The sequence below is a fragment of the Oreochromis niloticus genome, linkage group LG23 (assembly GCF_001858045.2).
Source record: "Oreochromis niloticus isolate F11D_XX linkage group LG23, O_niloticus_UMD_NMBU, whole genome shotgun sequence".
In the NCBI taxonomy this organism is placed as follows: Eukaryota; Metazoa; Chordata; class Actinopteri; order Cichliformes; family Cichlidae; genus Oreochromis; species Oreochromis niloticus.
The window spans coordinates 44,007,566-44,026,455 of record NC_031986.2 but is presented as its reverse complement, the minus strand read 5'-3'; the positions used below and the strand labels follow the sequence as shown (position 1 = coordinate 44,026,455).

General features: G+C 39.4%; 2 protein-coding genes across 4 annotated transcripts in view; one reads left to right on the top strand and one right to left on the bottom strand.

The window, feature by feature from the left end:
• cep350 (centrosomal protein 350) overlaps positions 1-2,253 on the bottom strand; it is a 33,592-nt gene extending 31,339 nt beyond the window's left edge. For 2 of the 3 annotated variants that reach the window (XM_019351712.2, XM_013267790.3), the window contains exon 1: positions 1,898-2,253. The gene's annotated coding sequence lies outside the window, so the exon portion shown is untranslated. Of the gene's footprint in view, positions 1-209; positions 285-1,897 lie in introns of all 3 variants that reach the window. The other variant, XM_019351713.2, reaches the window with a different exon arrangement.
• Positions 2,254-3,641: 1,388 nt separating this feature from the next.
• Positions 3,642-18,890, top strand: part of cacna1ea (calcium channel, voltage-dependent, R type, alpha 1E subunit a) — a 127,968-nt gene continuing 112,719 nt past the window's right edge. The window contains exons 1-2 of the mRNA XM_019351946.2: positions 3,642-3,772; positions 3,994-4,087. The gene's annotated coding sequence lies outside the window, so the exon portion shown is untranslated. The remainder of the gene's footprint in view (positions 3,773-3,993; positions 4,088-18,890) is intronic.

Sequence of the window (18,890 nt, the reverse complement as noted above, 5' to 3'; positions counted from 1 at the left end):
ATGTTTACTCAAAACACCTGTAATGCTAGTCACATGTCTGCTTTAATGGTAGGCACTGCATATATCAAGTCTGTTAGCTGTTTTGTCCTGAGTAGGAAAAAGTCTTCCACTACAGCATTAACGATTGCCAATGTATTCAGATAATTACAGCACAGATCTGCGAGAGTCAAGTCTAGTCAGTGAGACACTTAAGGGTGTTTTGTACTAACATTTAACACTTGTTGAGTCATGAGGAATTCTTGAGAAGTCATGCCTTTGCCTCATAACAATCACGTGACACAGCCCTGGGGGCGAGATTGGAAAAAAGAAGGAGAAGAAGAAGAAGAAGAAAACTAAATCCACTCTTTTTCAGTGGCCCTCCCTGTTCTGTTTTCTGAGCCATAAACAAATTACTGATAGTATACACTCGACTCTATAAAGTTATTAAAAGACTGCTTTCTACCACAGACCGCTGTATTTGCTGTTGTGCGAATCCAAAACGCCACACAAAGAGCAGCTAAACTCTGAAACATTAAACTTTTTGTAAAGTTAGCAAATTCACAAGGAAATGTCGTTTTGCTGGGCTGTCACATTCACTACGGAAATATGCTGACGTTGGCTAAGTTTAGAAAAACTGCACACCCCAGCATTTTTGAAACACACTCTTTTTCTTTCACAAGTTTATTTAACCCAAAGAACAGGGGGATTTCAACCAAAGTGAACTTATTCTGCCGATTAAATGTAAATGTAAAACCCAGACAGTCTACAGAGGGCAGGTTTAAAATACTACTGTATAACGGAATGATCCTGTATTCCTGTATAAGTGAACACACTGCTTTTAGACATTTGGGCCTTCTAAAGTTTGAAAACGAAAATATATTGAGACCCCAAACTTCCAACAGAGAAATCAAACTCTTTGGCAACATATCAACGGAGTAAAGGAGGATACTCTGTGAGAATTTAATGACAAAAACACTTTCACCGATAGAGTGGAGGTGTTTTCACCACTAATGCCGTGTAAAATCCAAGATGGCGCATAACTTCTTCTCGTTAACCGATTGACGCAGCTTTCAGCAGCAGCGGCTCGGTGCTGCCGCACACGGGAAGAACCTATATTACAAAAACACTGACACAGGGACATTGACTGCTGCAATGCAGCTTCACGCCACATGTGTCACTAGTGTACAAAAGGTTACTTAACAGCACCTCAGTCGTTCAGCAAGGAGGAAATAATTGGCCATCTTCAACTTTACATGAGCTGTATTGACTTACGCGTAAATCATCAGGACTCGATCTTAGTTGTGTTTATAGTCGCTTTAGAGCCACCTGGAGTTGCATTTATGCCGCCGAATACGGCGCCAATAAGTTTACCTTACCTTCAAATAAAAATATCATCTTGTTGTAAAATGCCGAGTGCCCGAAATACACGAATTCAGACTGAGCGCATCAGGAGATATCCAAACGCTATCTGTAGTCAGTATTAACAGCAGCCCTGTTATTATCGATTCTGTTAAACAATAACTATGCGAAACAGGAAGTAATAGTAAACTCAAAAGCCTTTAAACTCAAAGAATATAGCTAACAGTATCCAGGAATTATTCACTCGAGCAACGGGACAACAAAACTAATCTTATATCTCGTATTGGGTGTTAACTTAGAACCAGGGTATTACGGATTTTTCATAATTATTGTTTTTCACAATAACTAAGTTAAGTCGTCCAATATACTCTGCGTGCGCTCAAAAATCATGTTTGTAACTCATTATACCGTCTGACTTAAAGATGAGGTACCGCGTAATGTCTTCGGTCCAGTGAATAGTCGGAGCCGCCAACTCGAAAGAGTGAATAATAACGCTAGCTGAATAGAAAATCATGAATGTACTTGGCTATTCCAGTTTTAGGAGAGTAATAATATGTACCTTCAGTGAAACGATCCGGTGCGTCTAGATGTCCGCATTTATGTCGATATCCTCATGATAAGAAAATCCAAAGTTCTCCGGGCGACTTCTTCAGTTTCGTTCAGCTGTATGTTTGCTAACGTTAGCATCAGCTAACGATGTGGAAAACCAGTGTCAGTTAGCAGTTTTGCCAACTAATCCAGCAACTTTTTTCTACATTCACCCATCGCCTCAGAGTTAGTCCAGAGAACAACGTCTCCCGTGTTTCGCTGTGAGATTCCTTCAAAGAAATGTCGCCACCCGCCTCCGAGGTCGCCTTTCCCGGGTTACTATGATGATGTTTCTCAACAGTGAAACTGGAGTATCCAGGACGTGTAGGTAACCGAGACACCGAAATCTCGCGAGAATTCAAACACGAGAAACACCGGTAAAAGCCCACCTCCGCTCCCATGGCAGCAGTAATAATTTTAATTATATAAATAATGATTAGAAACATACCTGATATACTTGAAGTATCTGAAACTTAATTTATTGAACCAGTTTGATTATATTAAATCATAAAGTCTAAAAAGCAGCAGTACAAAAAACCCAGAATATTTCACAGAATAACGAACAAAAACTGAAATCTGAAATGCATTTTCTAAAAGTGCTTTAAAAAATGAAATAAAAACATATCTGAGAATTGAAGGGCTTTAAAACCAGAAAAGACTTCTGAACTCAAGTTATTTTTGCCTATGTGGAGCTGGACGACATTGCGTCAAGAAAAGTTCAATGAACTTCACCAACATATAAAAGAAAAGATTTTTTTTTTTTAATTTGTTCCAGAATTATGTGATCAAAATGGACAGCTGGAGAGAATGGAGACAGACTGTGGGAGGCAGATGAAGCAAAATGTGTTTATATAGATCAGACAGATTGCGCACACAATAAAAGGGCCAGCGACTGTTTCAGGTAGCTACACAGATCTACATGAAGTTTTCAAAGGTGTACCCAAAATGGCAAGATGTGTACCTAATAATTTAATCAGAGTGAAAGCATGCTGGCAACACATTTCGAGGGTATATGTGTGTATTTTTCTTTATTTCCTGCTTTTAATATGTACATTACATCAACACGCCAAATAAAGTTTTTATTTATTTTGATTAAATTTAAACTAGCTATTTGTTGAAACGCAGTAAAATATTGTGTGCATTACTGTAGCAGAATGGGCAGAAATCTCTTCAGTGAAGTTGGGTTAACCACTTTTTACTCATTGCCAGACAAAATAAGAGAAAAAGTCTTTGAAAGTCTTTTTAATTTACATCGGATTACACCCTGCCAAACTAACCTCAAGCAACCAGTTTTACTGTGTTGATTCGCCTGTTTGCACAAGTGTGACAATAGATGTATTGAAAAGACCAGGTACTCCCTGAGGCTTCAATCTTGGCATATAGGCTACACCCATGAATATTTCAAAGCTTCCTGAACAGCTAGTCAAGCCACACAGCACGGCAAGAAGAATAACGCTCAACATATGTGCGATTACTGCCCCCTTGCGGCTCGATTGTGTATTGCACACAGACATAAACTGCTCCTTGCATGGCGTCACCCTGAATGCTCCACTCATTCAAGAAGTTACCTCAGCCCACTTATCTTACGTTCAGCTCATTTAATTCACTTTCCCCCCTTTCCCCCCCTCGATTGATTTTTATTGTTGGCCACTCAGACTTGGCGATTGGTCTCTATGACAACAAATGGAGTGCGCAGAGAAAACTGGGCAGAATAGTTTGATGATCTGTTCCCAGTGTTAACAGGTGAGTCATAAATATAAAAAACTGTACAGCAGAGATTGCCATGAAGGTAGAGATTCAGGTTTCCAGGTTATGGCTGCTCGTTAGACAAAACAGAAAGCAACAAGTAAGTAGCCGTGCTTAATAACAGATTACGAGTACATTTTCTTATTGAAGTAAACAAATTGTCAAATGGCTTTAATTAACATATGGGATATTTAGTATTTTCAGTAAAGATTTGCAGCTGGCAGCTGCTCCAGTTCCCCGGATACCCTCTTGGCAAATAACCTGACACAGTCTCTCTCTCTTTCTCTCTCTCTCTCTCTCCCTCTCTCTTTCTCCGGGCAGGCAGGATAGTACGTCGGACGTGGTCGTGTCTGCTGCTACATTTTCATTTTCTCTGGAAAGGTGAACGAAATGGAAAGGAGTTGTTTCTTTGTAGGTAAGGAATCCGGCGTTTTTCACGTCAAACAGGTGTTAGGTGAGGAGAAAAAAAAGGCAGTTTCGCGACTGCATTCAGCTTGTAGCCTAAACCTTTTGTTGGCAGATGTTATGTTTGTGAAAACCAAAAAGAAAGGGTGCAGAATTCCTAAATGCGGAGTATCTTATCAGTATTCATTGATGCTGATTAATGGCAGATAAATCGTGGATTGTGAAGGTGTTATGCGATGTGACTTGAAAGTAGAATTCGTTTGCTGAATGGATCTAGACTAATTAAAGTATGTACTACAATTCAACATAAATGAACTTTAAAAATATTTTGTGTGTGTTATATATACTATATGAACGTGATATGCTGTATGTCTTTTTCTTTTCTTTGTTTCTTTTTTGGCAGGAAGCTGTTTTTCAAGTCCACTCCCTTTGTCATGTTTGCATACATATCATTCAACCAACATTATCCAATTAGCAGCGTGCTAAGACCATTACAGAGCGCCAATCACTCTTCACTGTGGCTTTTACCAGTGTAACAGATTGACAGGACAGTGGAGTGAGTCATTGGAGTCACAGGGATGCAACAAGATAAATTCAGAGTGCCAGAGTAGGTGTCAGTATTAGGACCATGTGGAAGCAGGCTTTAGCCAGGTCCTGCTAATATTTAGTGGACCTATACCAGATAATGATAAAAAAATTCTAATGTAGGAAAGAGACTCTCTCTCGCTCAGTCTCAGAGGCTGTGGAAAACAGCCATCATTACCTCAAGGAGGAGGAATTAATTAAAGTAGAGAAAATCGAGAACACATTTGCTGCAGTGAATAGGAAGAAAGTGTGCCTGGCATGTTGTTCCGGAGGTTTTACCTTCTAAAATGTAATTTACTTTCATCAATCACTCCTTTCACTGCCATATGTTTCTTTGACTTGAGACTTTGGGGATGTAAGTTTGTCATTATCTTCTTGAAAGAAGAACCCGTGTTGAGACCTGTTGCAGTACAGTCAGATAAACTAGTCCCACAGGAAAACCCATCAGTCTGTTTTCTAATGTAACTGGAGTTTGACAGTGGAGGAAGAGGCAACTGAATAATCAATGGGTGTATTTTAAATCACAAGCTGCTGGTGCCTAACACTGTGTCGTCTCCTTCACTTCAAAGATGTCTTTGTCGTGAGCCAGTGCCAGTTATTTCTCCCATTGCTGCCCAGTACTTCAGCAGGCAAGGTCATAACCTTTAATTAGAACTGATCAAATTATTTTATTCACACAAGCCATTGCTTAAATCAATTCTCTCAACTGTCTTCCTAAATTGTTTCATCACGACACTTGTCAATTTCCTTTAACTGGACTATGTTAATCCTTTCTTGTCAACAGCTCTGATTGTCCTGATTGAATAACACCCCTCTCCTAGCGGGTGTAAATTGGTTTTCTTGGTGTATAAATTAGTGCCTGTGATCAGCACAAAACTGAACCTAATGAAACCTCTTGAACCCATTTTGCAAGACGAGCTGTATGTGTATTGTACCACCTGCTTCACATTTCCTGTGATTCATCTTAAGTATTTTTTTTGTTAATTATTATTTTAAAGAACAGCGTAACCAGAGAAAGGTTGCTGTTAATCCTGCCCTCGTAGGCGGGTCTCTAACGGTAATGAATTTTTAATCTCTAGACTAGACTTTTACCTCTTTAAATACAGGGAAATGAAAACGAATGGCAAATACATACACAAGTCCCTGATCGAGTGTACTGGGAAAAAAAGAACAAGACTCTTAGTCAGCTATAAAATTGTGAGCAAGGAATGATTGGTTGGAATTAAAGCTAAGATACTGCCTGATAAAACATCAGTTCACCTTGGAGAAAAGAACAGCTCGAAACAGGAAATATAAAACTGTGATTTGAGGCTGTCTCTTCAGACTGTCCCTGGTCTGGAGGCTGGCGACTCAAAATTGGTTCGTTTTTTCAGACACTGCTCGCTTTGTGTTTGTACTTTGAACCACTCGTGCACTTTCTTTGGGTCCTGTTTGTAGTACATACACTAATGTGGTTATTCACTCTGATAAACCGATGTGGCAGAGCACTAACATAAAGCCGATGTACTTTTCATTCACATATGCCAAAATGTGACCAGTTTCCAGTAGTCCCATTATGTCCAGCAGAGAGAAATGAGTGTGTCTGGCAATAAATCCATAAACTGCTATTGATTTAATTTCATCCCAATGTACAGAGTGTTGCAGCTTGACTATGAATCCAAGTGAATCGAGCACATTTTTCCACGTTTAGTTTATATTTTTGTTTAGAATGGCTGCATGTCTTCTTCTTGTGGATACAATTTGCAGAGGCTAAATGTTAGTGCCATATGCTCTTTGTGGACAATTGTGCGCACAGCGATATTGTGCAGCAGACTGTTCCTAATAAAAGGGCGGATTATGGGATGCAAACCTTTAAAATGATTTGCAAAACATTTCGGAGTAAATTCCATCAAAGCTTTTTATCTAGTGTGCAACTGTAAACCAGTGACACTGCAGATTCATTTGTTTATACCAAAAGCAGCGGCTTCTTTCGCTCCTTACGCTGCCTGCTGCAAGCTGTAAAATATGATTTACCTGTAATGGTGAGCCGCTATGTTTATAGCTTTCAGTGATTTTATAAGGCCTGGGGCTCTGGGTTTTCTCACGGTGGTCCCGCACAGACATAGATGACAAAGAAGAGTGTAATCTTTCTTGACCTCTCTGTTCACCCAGCATCAAAACATCATGAAAGATGGATATTTCCTCTTGTGATTGTTTGTTGCTTCATTAATTCATAAATACATTATTAAATAAAGTTTGCAGGTTTTTTAGATTCTAATATTCCAGCCTTTGCTCTGGTCCCCTGAAGCCTCTTCACCTTCAGGTGATTAGAGCATAAGTGTGAAGTGTTCCTATTAGTGATCATTACTGATCTAAAGGGTCACTATTGCATAATGGGCTTTGCTAGAAGGTCATGATAGCAATAGGATCCCTCTGAGAAGCATCTTTTCATCTTCTAATGGCTCTGTGCTGTGGAATATGTGGCTTCAGTAAAAGACATAAAAAATGATCTAAAAGAATATTATTTACTTTTAGAGTCTGTGTGCATATCAAAAGTCTAATCTAAAGAACAATACTGAAACTGATCCACAAATAGAGTTACCCTGGGTGCTGTCAAATGTCCCTGACTCTGGTTTCCCACAATTTGATCTATTCTAACCGAGGTCATTCAGTGTTTATGGCCCAATACTTACAGAATGAAAACATGAAACTTTAATGAACCCTGCAGGAAAACCAGGCCGTTACTATTGCAGAATAACACATCACATTGGTAGAATGAAGCAAAGAAACGTGGAATAAAAATACAATTAAACTCAATGGATGCATGAAATAAATGGCAAGTAGAGCACCGTGCAGACTCGGAGTAGTAAATATTAAATAGAGGCATCTGAATGGAAAGTGTGCAAGCTGCATGCTGAATGACAAACATAACGGCGCAGACAGCACATGAAGGAGGAAACAAAAGGGAATACATATAGGACTTAGTCAACATGAGAGCAAAAAAGATGAGAAAAGACCAGAAGGTAATGGATTTTATTTGCAATAAGTCCACAGAAGGCGCTGCGTGAGAAAAACAAAAAAGAAAAAACCCCATCATTACATACCTTTCATTTTTTTCCCAAATACAGAGGAGCTGAATTAATGATGCAGAGACAACAATAGAGGCAGAGGGACATTTCTGTGGGTGTGAGTTGAGTTGGCAAGGCACAGTGGAAAAAGTTTATCTCGTTTACATATTATCTGGCCTCCTCTGTTATTGTGGCCTCAGCTGGAAACTGTGCATTAGTTTCATAAGTTTTAAAAGGCGGACGATATTCTGCCTGTCACAGTTAACATTTGCATGTTTTGCTGCTTCTAAGGGCTCACTAAACTGTACCACAGTGTGTTACCGAAAGCTGTAAATCTATTATGTAAATGTTGGCACTGCCGAATGCACTCAGTATAATTTAGTGCAATAATATGCAGTTACTGTATTTCAGATAGAGCAGCTGTTGAAAGTCAGGGGCTAGCTGAGATTGAGGAAATTAGACTTCTGACGCAGTACTTTCACACTGTACACTTTTCTCCAGCTCATACAGTATTTATAAGTGTCAGAATTTGTCCGTCTTGGCAAATTTCAGCTGGTTTTCATTCTTCTTCTTGTGTAAATCGAATAAAATGTTTTTTGTTTTATTCTGTCATCTTGTTTCTGATAAATGCACGTGAAATATTATTGCCAACTGAGGCCGCTGCTGGTGGCTTTTATCTCCTTGTGGAGTTTTCCTCAGGTGTTGTCCTTTTATTTAATCTCATTCCCCTCTTGTACTCTTAATGCTTCCCTTAAGCTTTCTCAACACTGACGCTGAATCTCCTGAACCTCAACTACCAACAAGATGGTTATTTTCAGCTGGCTGAAGTGTTGCCACTGATTTTTCCCTCAAACATACTGCCCATTAGTTTCAGATGACATAACGCTTCCTGAAGCATGTTTGGTTTGGCCGCTTACCAGGCTGACACTCCGGCTGGGTGGAAGGATATGGTGAAATATGAGGTGCAATGAGGCAGTTGTGTCGGCTAATGGGGGCAGCAGGTGTGAGAAGGCTTCTCGCCTGCCTCAGCCTCTCCTTCACTCCTCATTATGAACCTGGAAACACCTGGCTTTCCAGCAAAGACCGTAAAAACTGTTTGGCCCCTGTAACAATTTCATTCCGTTTTAGTGAAAACTAGCAATTTTTTTTCTTTTCTTTTCTTTTCTTTTTTAAAAATCTGACGCTAAGTGACTGAGAAGTCGTCAAAGGCTGTGAACAACACATTAGCTGTTCATTGAAAAATTCTGATTATGGGAGTGAAAGTACAGCCAGTCGACGACCACCTTTTAAAAGCTAATTTGAAGAATTATATGAGCACACAGTCAACTTTCCTGGCTGTAAGGTTTTGATAATTGTGAGGGGGAGCCACAGTGCAGTGGAGCCTTGATGTTTAAGCATGAATTGCAGTGTAGGTGTTTTCTAAAGCTTTGTGGTCAGTGCCTGTCTTTGGGTTGGTGGCATTTTTGTGTAATAATGGTCCTGATAATGGTTATATTAGAGAGCTGGCTTACATAAATGTTTCTTAGAAGTCCAGCCTGTTTTTTGTTTCCCCCTAATGATATAAAAGCAGGGACAAAATGGATGGATGGAAACAAATGACTCCCTCTTATTCTTATTCCTGTCATCAATCTTCATTCTGACTTTTTTTTATGACGGGTTTAAATGGCAGGGGTGACATTTTAGGAACCATTTGGCTCTACCTCGAGCACCCCATTAGCTTAGATTAACATAAAACGGGATTCAAGTTGCTAAGCTAACTATCCAAACATCACAAAGTCTCTTCCTATGAATATCTGTAAGCACCAACGGGAAAACATTAATTAATAATCAATTAATTAATCAAAGTGGAATAACTTGTGTACCTTAGAAAGCCCAGGGTAGCCATTTCCCCCTGGTGGGTTGTGAAGGTACTGCAGACAGACCTCAGTAATAACATAAATTCAGTTTAAATTGAATGTATTTATGTATTTATTCATATAAAAAATAAGTTCAAACTAGTAATAGGAGGTTGTTAATTTGTGATTACTGCTATTGTTTTGAAGTTTGTGTTGAAGTGGCAGGTGGGTCACACACTTCCCTTATATGACTGGGTATATTAACAATTTACAGCCAACAGCCTGTGTTGTTGATGTTTTTTTTTTTAACAAACATTTAGATTTTTTTGTTCTCTTTTTCATCTTTTTTGATTAGAGTAAACATTTCAGATCGTGTGGGCCCCATGGGATTTTTAGTTTTTTACGTGGGATCTACTCCGAGTCTTCAGAATCCTGAATTTGTGAATGGCTGCTGTGCAGATACCTGGAAGTTTACTTGTGTTTCTTTTTTAAAAAAAATGCCCATTAACTGCCTAATAAGGCACTGATGGGTATTGATTAAAAGTATACACTCATATCAAAATATACCTTTAAAATAGATACAACGTGATATCAGCCTGTTCATGTAACTCTTCACAGTATAAGACTTATTTTTCCAGTTTTTGTACATTTAAATCCAACTCAAACTATTTTAGAGGAGTGCAATGTCACTAAGGGGATTATTTAGGGTATCCTACTCATATCTGTATTTTTTTTATTCATGTTTTAAAATCTTATTGTATCTGTATTGTATCTTAAATAGCAGATGGTCGGCGCCCATAAAAAAGTCACTTTAGAACTGAATAACCTGTAGCTCCAAAACCAGATCTATAGACCAATATGGTGAAAATGGCCTTTCCCTCACTGAGCAGTAGATAGGCACTCACTGTTTGCTGATAAGGCCTGAATTGACTTAACCTCCTAGGACAGGGGTCGGCAACCTGCGGCTCCGGAGCCGCATGCGGCTCTTTAGTCCTTATACTGCGGCTCCGCCTGGTTTGGGAAAATAAATTAGAAGTATTTAGCTGAAGCGTATTTTATTTATGTTAGTTCTTTTTAACTCGTAGTTCTAATTTGGAAGATTATTGTGATATTGAAATGTAAAAATAAAATTATATTCTATTATTTTTTCATCGATCAAAATAAGAGTCACACTCGCGGAAGCCGGTATACCCGCCGAAACGCCGTGCATTTATCGAGACTTTCAACCCCAGGTAGGCCAATTATGGATCTTCGGATCCACATTATGTCAGCAGCTGTTCTCCACCGTGAACTATGTTAAAGACAAACACCGCTCACGCCTCACAGATGACAGCTTACAGTCCTGCGTAAACTGACTTCGTACAGCCCCGATTTGCGGACTCTGTGCGCAGAGGTTCAGGAGCAGAAGTCCCATTGTAAACAAATCACGGCAGACCCGACGATGTTTCCATGAGCATGCTTTTGAGAATCTCTTTATTGAGCACTTTTCACACACGGTTGCTGTACGCATACAGCCGGCTGTAGCTTTTCAGCTCACAGCCCGACATACACCACCAACACAGCACAGATAGCGCAGACGTAAAGGCAGCGAGGCGTGATTGCGGGTGTCGCTCAGGTGCGTCCGCCTCCCCTGCAGCGGCGCTGCAAACCACGCCCCGCCGCACGCATTAACCAGGTAAAATACATATTTAGGCAGAATTTTGCAAATATCTATTTTTCATTTTTCAGCAGCATAGTGCTTTTTTCCAATTATTTTTTAAGAGTCAGGTCAAGGCTCCAAAAGCCCAAAGGCGATATGGGTGGTGGCTGACAACAGTTTTTGTTTGCTACATGGATCATTTTAGTTCAGCTGGGTGTCTTTCCTTTTGTTATATTTCTTTAAGAGTTCAAAATGTGTTGATTACATAAATATAATTTAATTTTCTCTGTAGCACTTCATGGATTTCATAAGCAGCACACCTTAGTTGTTCACACAAAGCATAAAGATAAAAAAACAATATATACAGTGTTATCTTCATTTTAGATGTCAAAAAGTATTTGCGGCTCCCAGTGTTTTCTTTTGCGTGGAAACCGGGTCCAAATGGCTCTTTGGGTGTAAAAGGTTGCAGACCCCTGTCCTAGGACCTGGCGTCCACATATGTGGACATCACATTTTGGGTTATTTAGACCAAAATACTCAATTTTGCTCTACAAGGGCCTGATATCCACTTACGAGGACATTATACTGCTACTGTTCTATTGAAATTTTAAACGAATATCCTCATTAGTGGCTCTCATTTTTCTTAGAAACAAAAAAATAGGTAAAAAAAAAAATCTGGTAATTCTTTGTTTTTACATTCATCAGATCCCAATCAGCCCAAATATCAAAGAGAAATTAAAAATGCATGCTGTGGAAGAGTTTGGGTCTTAGGAGGTTAAAGTAGCTTTGTGCTTTGGAAATGTAAAGTCAATGTTTATTGTCATATATTTCTTACCAACATCAATTTCTGTGTGAAATTATAGCTCTCACCTTTTGGGAGCTGCTATTTTGCACTCTAGTATAAACTATATTTATCTTTAAAAAAAATCTTTTTTGATGTCATCTAAGTGTTTTATTTTATTATGACCGACCACAAAAACAGTGCCTTTCTGAGTGCAAGTCTTTGTTTTGTTGCATTTTCTTATTAATATTGCTGTGAAACTTCGTAGAGTATCATGCTCAGTTCTAATTGTCTCAGTGTGAGCATCTGCATAAATGATCTTGCTGTGTGGGCAATCCTGTTCAGCCAGTTTGAAAACATAATTTGCTAAATGGATTCTGTAACCCGCAGATCAATGACAGTTCTCCTGCCATATCTAAGGCAGACCTCTGCCTACCAGGAACTACACAATGGACAATAGTATTCATAAGCAACTTCATATATTTGTGTATATATATCATGTAATTTTGCTAAGATGGGATGACTTTGCACTAGCTGTTTTCTTTCTGTTTTCTTTCTTTCTGTGTCAAAGGCTCAGTTTATATTTATTAAGCACTTTACCTTTGTTCCCATCAGTTTCACTGTTTCAGAGCTCCAGCTTTGTTATTATACATCATTAACTCCACAAGGAGCAGAAAATTGAAGATGTTAGATGTTACAAGCACTGTGAGTCAGAAACTATAAAAAAACGCCTGACTGTGTGCTTTAAAAAGAAAAGCTGTTAACGTGAGCTAAAGGGATTGATTGATAATTGATAGGTCTTGCCAATCAATAAAGACCTGCAGGAATTTGATTTGATTCCAAAACAGCACTTCCTTTGTGTTGTGTGTGTTTTTACTGAGAGACTGAGAGAGAAGGATGAGCAGCAGCATTGTGGTTTAAAGATGCTCTGGCATGTGACAGTTAGCGTAAGAACTGAACATTGTTACCGATTCTACGTAGTTATAACTGTAACGTGACATTTGACGGGACGTCATCAGCTCTTCTTTTGATTGTGTTGCCAGATCAAAGCACTTTTGATCATCGGGACTCGTTGTGTTTTGCGTTGCAATAAGTTGCACTAGATTTCCTGCTGTTCAACAAATAGTCTCAGTTCAGATCCACCGCTCTGTTGAAGCCCAAGTTTTCCACAGAAGAGTTCAAGTGCCTCTTCAGTTTGCTTGGCAACATTAATAAACTCCCTGCCACAGATGACTTGGGCACCCCTGGTCTAGCTGAAGCCACAACACACAGAGAGCAATGACTGTTTAACCAAAATGTGGGTCACACCTGCTTTTTTCCTTTTGTCCACATTTGACCTCGGCAGACAGTGTTGGCTTGTGGTCTGCCGCCACACCAAAATACAGTGCTGTGCAAAAGTCTTGACTCACCTGGAAAGTATCTGCTGGCAGTGTTTTTTTTGTTTGTTTGTTTGTTTTTAGCATGACAGTGATCCCAAACACACTGTCAATGCAGTAATAGCAAACCTGGATAGGAAAACACACAATGGAACACTATGAGACATGGATTGGCCTCTCTAGAGCACATGGATCTCAACATTACTGAAGCAGTATGGGATCATTTTTAAAAGGTAGCCAATGTTCAAAGAAGAGCTTTGAATGTCCTTCAGGAAGTCTGGGGAACTGTTCCTGAAGACAAGAAGGCTGCTTTCATAGAGTTCATGCAATGCTGAAGAAGAAAGGTGGTCATACCAAACACTGACTTTCAAGCTCCTTAGAATCGTTTAAACTCTGTTTTTTATTTTCCTTATTTACTGTATTTCCATGTATGTTTGCACATTAATATAAATCGCTGCTCCTAGTCACAACTTTCCAAGCAAAATGTAAAGAAAAGAGAGGAGACTTAAGACTTTTGCACAGTATAATATAAGGTGTGTCATGCCATTTGATTTACATTTGGTACACGCAGCACCTGCCATTACTCATGTCAGGCATAGCTCATTATATTTAGATGCACACAGCACAACTATAGATTAAGCCCACATTGTTTTACCAGAGTTTCTCATTTCTCTAGTGGGTGTTTTGCAGTGCTGGTTACTTTTGGTTCGCACTACACATGAAACACACTACCCCCCCCCCCCCCCCCCCCCACACACACACACACACACAATTTCTGTTATTTAATGGTTTTACTCTAAAAAACATCACTAAACAATTGTTTAGCATATAGAAGTTGCCTCTCTGTTAGAAAGTTCCCCCCAAAATAAAGAAAAAAACTATTTTAGATAAAAATTCCATCATTATAATATATAATGTTTGGTCCCAAAGACTCCACACCTGGATTCTTTTGTAAAAGAAAGACGTAAACCAAGTTTTTCTTTTAATGATTCATTCACTTTGGTTGATTAATTTAATATTTTCCAATTTTGGGACAGCAAGTAGAGTTTTAAACATCAGTACTTTATTTCCTTTTAAAGCTAAAAGTGGAATAATGACGTACAAGCTACAGCAGACAGTATCTGACAAATTTCCTCCGGAGGGAAACATCTGGCTCTTACTTTTTAAAAATTTCCCTCCATGTTCATCACATACTTGCTAACTTCTGGCTGTGGCTGTGTGCTATTTGGTGCTCAGCAGCAAGTGTACACTGGGTTTACTCAGAGCTCTTTGCTCAAAACACAAATAGGGGGGCAGTAAAGTGGGATGTAAAATAAAATAAAATGAGCTAAAAGATGGTGAGAGAGAGTATATTGTGAGACTTTGTAACAGTGCAGCTAAACAGCATTTGTACAAACACAAACACCAGATGACCCACTTCCATTATCTCTTGCTGAGTGGAGACAGTCATCCTTGCCTCAGGAAAAGATGAAAGTTGAATACTTAAATTGTTGTATGTTTGACACATTTGATTTGTTTTGTAATAAAATCTCTGACTTTCTGCCTCATGAATTTAATATGTAAACAGATTGCAAAATCTTATTTATCATGTCATAAAATCAGCTTTTTGTTGTGCTCCTTCTCAGCTTCAAACCTCTATTTCAGAGACTTTATTCTCCACAGGTGAAAAAGTACTTCATGAAACTATATTTTCATTCAGTTTGTGACAAGTTTTCATATGTGGAGGCGTTTGTGGGGACCTCTTAAGGAGGTGTAGATTCCAGTCGTCATCAAATCAAGCCGGCCTAGCAATGTTCAGGTGTTGACCTCAGACTAATGAATGAGTAAGAATACTGAAGCAGGCTGAACACAGTATAGTTCCTCTTCCCTCTTATCAGCTAACTATGCTCGTTTTACTGAGCAGCAGCTTCACCACACACAGTTATTTAGAAGCTTTCCTCTCAGAGGGGCTGTAAAACCAGCGATCGAGCATTTGCCAAACTGAAATGGTGAGGGCTCCAGCGTGATGCAGAAACATAGAGGCTGCGTGATGTACAAGTGAGATGTGCAGCATGTGCATGTCTTGCTTGGCGCGTACTAAAAACCAGACTAATTATCCTAATATTTATCATAACCACAATAATCCTACCAGATACAGGAGAGGATGGGTTGATAAAAATTCTCTCCCTCTCAGTCTTTCCTCTTCTTAATTGCACAATTAAACACAGCCCTGGCAGCATTATATTACCATTTGTTTTGAAGTCTGTATTATTACAGCTTAGCTAATTGGTTCTGACACTTGGAGGATTGCTGATATTTTAAGTCGGCTAAGGACACTGAGAGCTATTGGGACACTGGCAAATTGCCTCAGGAGGTTAGCTTAACAAATGCATAGTGTTACGGGTCCGAAATTGAGGATGAGAGTAAAACAATGATGGTCCAGAAAAGGCCGTTCAAACAATTGATTTTAATGAATACACGCAGCGTGGAGAGGTGCAAACTGCAAAGCAGTTGTACATCTCTACCCAAAATACACTCTAGATTGCTTTTATAACATCAGGGTATTGTAACGCCCCTTCTTGCGTTTACAAGCACATAATTTGCATGTAGAGAACATTCATGTATTTTAAGAATTAAATGCAACATAGAGGTTCCTCCTTGTGGCATACTCTTCCGAATATAGTGATGACCTAAGGCCTTTGAGGTCACCATGGACTGGACATCCTTCCGTCACCTGTAACTAAGCAAACTCAAATACCACAAGAAGCTGAATACATTCAGGCCTTTGCTCAGCTACTATTTTACTGTAACCATATACTCAGCATATGAGTTATGATACATATATATTTAACTCAATCATTTTAAAGTAGTTATACTGCACCTGTAATAAACATGTTAATATTTGATTATGATAACCCCTATAATATAAATTATAACATAATGCCAGCAACTTCAATAAACACTTTGATGAAATGATAATTAATGCAATGATAAGATGATGGTTATGTAAAATAATCCCTGTAATTCCACAATTCCCTCTCTTGACGTCTTCCAAAGACGTCACTACACCATTCCCAGGTCCACTACCTTCGCTCTGACCCTCTCTAGCCGCCCCCTGACTCAGCAAATCCGACAACAACCTCATGTCCTCTAGGTGGTCCAGCAATAAAACACCAGCTCCCACTTGAAAACACTTCATGCTTAAGTGGTCTCTGCTCCTTTTCTGGGTCCCTCTCTAGTGGAAATCTTCTCCTGTAAGGGATAGAAAACAAACAACCTTTCTCTGCTACACCTTACTAACTTACTGTGTTCATCTCAGGTTCCTGTCATTATTCAAAGTTGGTTCACAATATCATATCAGGCAAAATCACAAACCCTACTGCCACGTCTACTTTGTTAAGCTCTTCAGTTAGACTCTGTACCGGTTTGCCAATCTGTGTGTACATGTCTCTACACTTTTAATGTCTAAGTGCACATCTGGATGTATGTGCACTTGTATGTCTATCTGCATCTATGAGTCAGTGGTTTTTCAGAAAAAAAAGCGTTAATGTGAGAATGTTTCCTGACTATTAACTCCTGATATTGGCGGGACTTTCAGGGTTGGCCAACCTCTTAAGTTTGGCCTTTTACACTTTTACTAAAGAAATTTTAACAGAGCCCAAAGGGATTTTATTTTGCTCCTGTGCTTGACAGGTTAAGCGAAGTTGTTTTTTTTTTTTTGTTTTGTTTTGAAATTTTTCCCTTCTGTGTGTGTGTGTGTGTACATAAGTAAGAATATAATAATCAACCTAAGATCCCTGGTTTGCAAATGATTTTCTGCCCCCGCTGCAGGGCAACATCCTACATCGTTTTGTGGTGAGTCTATGTTGGCTAGTTTAATACAGATATGTAACAGTTGCTTCATTACATTGCCCACTCAGAGTTGCGCAGTTTCAAAGTATGTGGAGAGTGTTTTCACAGTTTAAACATAGGTTACTCACATTTCTAGCCTGATTATTTCCCAATAAAAGTGAAATCAAACATTGCATTTGATTTCACTTATGTATTATCCTGTTCTGGGCTCTATCCATTATATTAACTTTATTCAATCTCAATACTCTTTATGTGTGTGAGCAACGCTTTTAGCTTTATTGAACACCACCCCAATAAAATACACACCATCCCCATGTCAGCCTGACTCTCCGCTAAAAAGCACACTTCAAAGTTTTCTATCTGGTTTTACGCCTCTTTTGGCCTCAAGCATATACATAACATGCAAAGGTTACTGTTAATGCCCGTTAGACAAGTTTCCATTATCTACAACATTTTGTTTCACCCGGCTCACCCTTACACATTTCCTGTTCACTTATTGCATATTTATCTTTAACACCATTTACCTCAGTAGTTGCTAAGCAGAAACAAAGCAACCTGTGGTCCACCTTTACCCTGTAACATAAACCCCTGTCATGTTTGTGTCTGTAAGCATGTTTTGCATTCATTCATTACACTCCCCGCCATTCCTGCAAGTTAGGAGCTGTAAAGTTGAAAGCTGCATCAAGTCCAGGCCTTTGGCCTGGCCTATATTTAAATCATGTGTGTTTGTAAGCGTGCGTGCAATTCACCTGCTATGTTCTCATCTTCCCTCAACATGTATCACCTGGACACTCTCACCAGTGAAGCTTAAAACCCTCTTGGATAGAACATCAACTCTAAACAAGCACAGATATGCAATGTGTATAAAATGAACTAAACCTGTGAATAGAATGAATGTGATGAGAAACCTATGCAATGCAATATGAACCCTGTAAACAATATTACTGGTAAACAATGCTGTAAAACATGTTCTTAATGCAATCATAATAATGCAGATTATATAATAGGAATAAAGAATTTCCCTCAACCCAGGCAGGGTTCGCAACCCTCGCCATTATCTTTACCAACCATCCTCTGACACAAGGAATGATACCACAACTAGCGATGACCAATATTCCCAAAAGTACAGTCAAAGAAAACATCACTGACACTTGCCAAGTTTACTTAGCCACACCTTTCCATTGTCCAAACACAGATGTCATCCAGGACGCCAGCATATTTTCGATACCTGAGTGCTCATGCATGGTTTTAGATAATTCGATTTCGCTCTCCCGTCAGTGAACTCGGACCTAATTGTTCTGCGAACCCCATCATGGCGTCCCTAGTTTGGTCAGAGAGTCTCAGCAGGTTGTAATGAACATAATACGGCCAACATTTTCCTTAGGCGTTACCCAAAGAAATATACTCTCCGATCCTGCAACTACCTGACTTACCAGCTTGCACTCATTAGGAACTCCCCTGGGCACTCCTATGGAGTCTATCCAGGTCGGCGAGTTCAAACGAGGATCATATGCATGGGTAGTCTGGGTCCCTCTTTTGGCCAAAATGTATCTCTTACGTATGGCAGCTAAAGTTCACGTGTTATGTTGTGGAATAGCCTTTACCTGGTTTCCAATAAGCATGATCGGAGCTCCCAATCGCACCATCGCACATGTCCCTACGCTTCCCATAGGAACACGAATATCTTCCCCACAGTATTAGTAGAGCCCACTTCTTGCC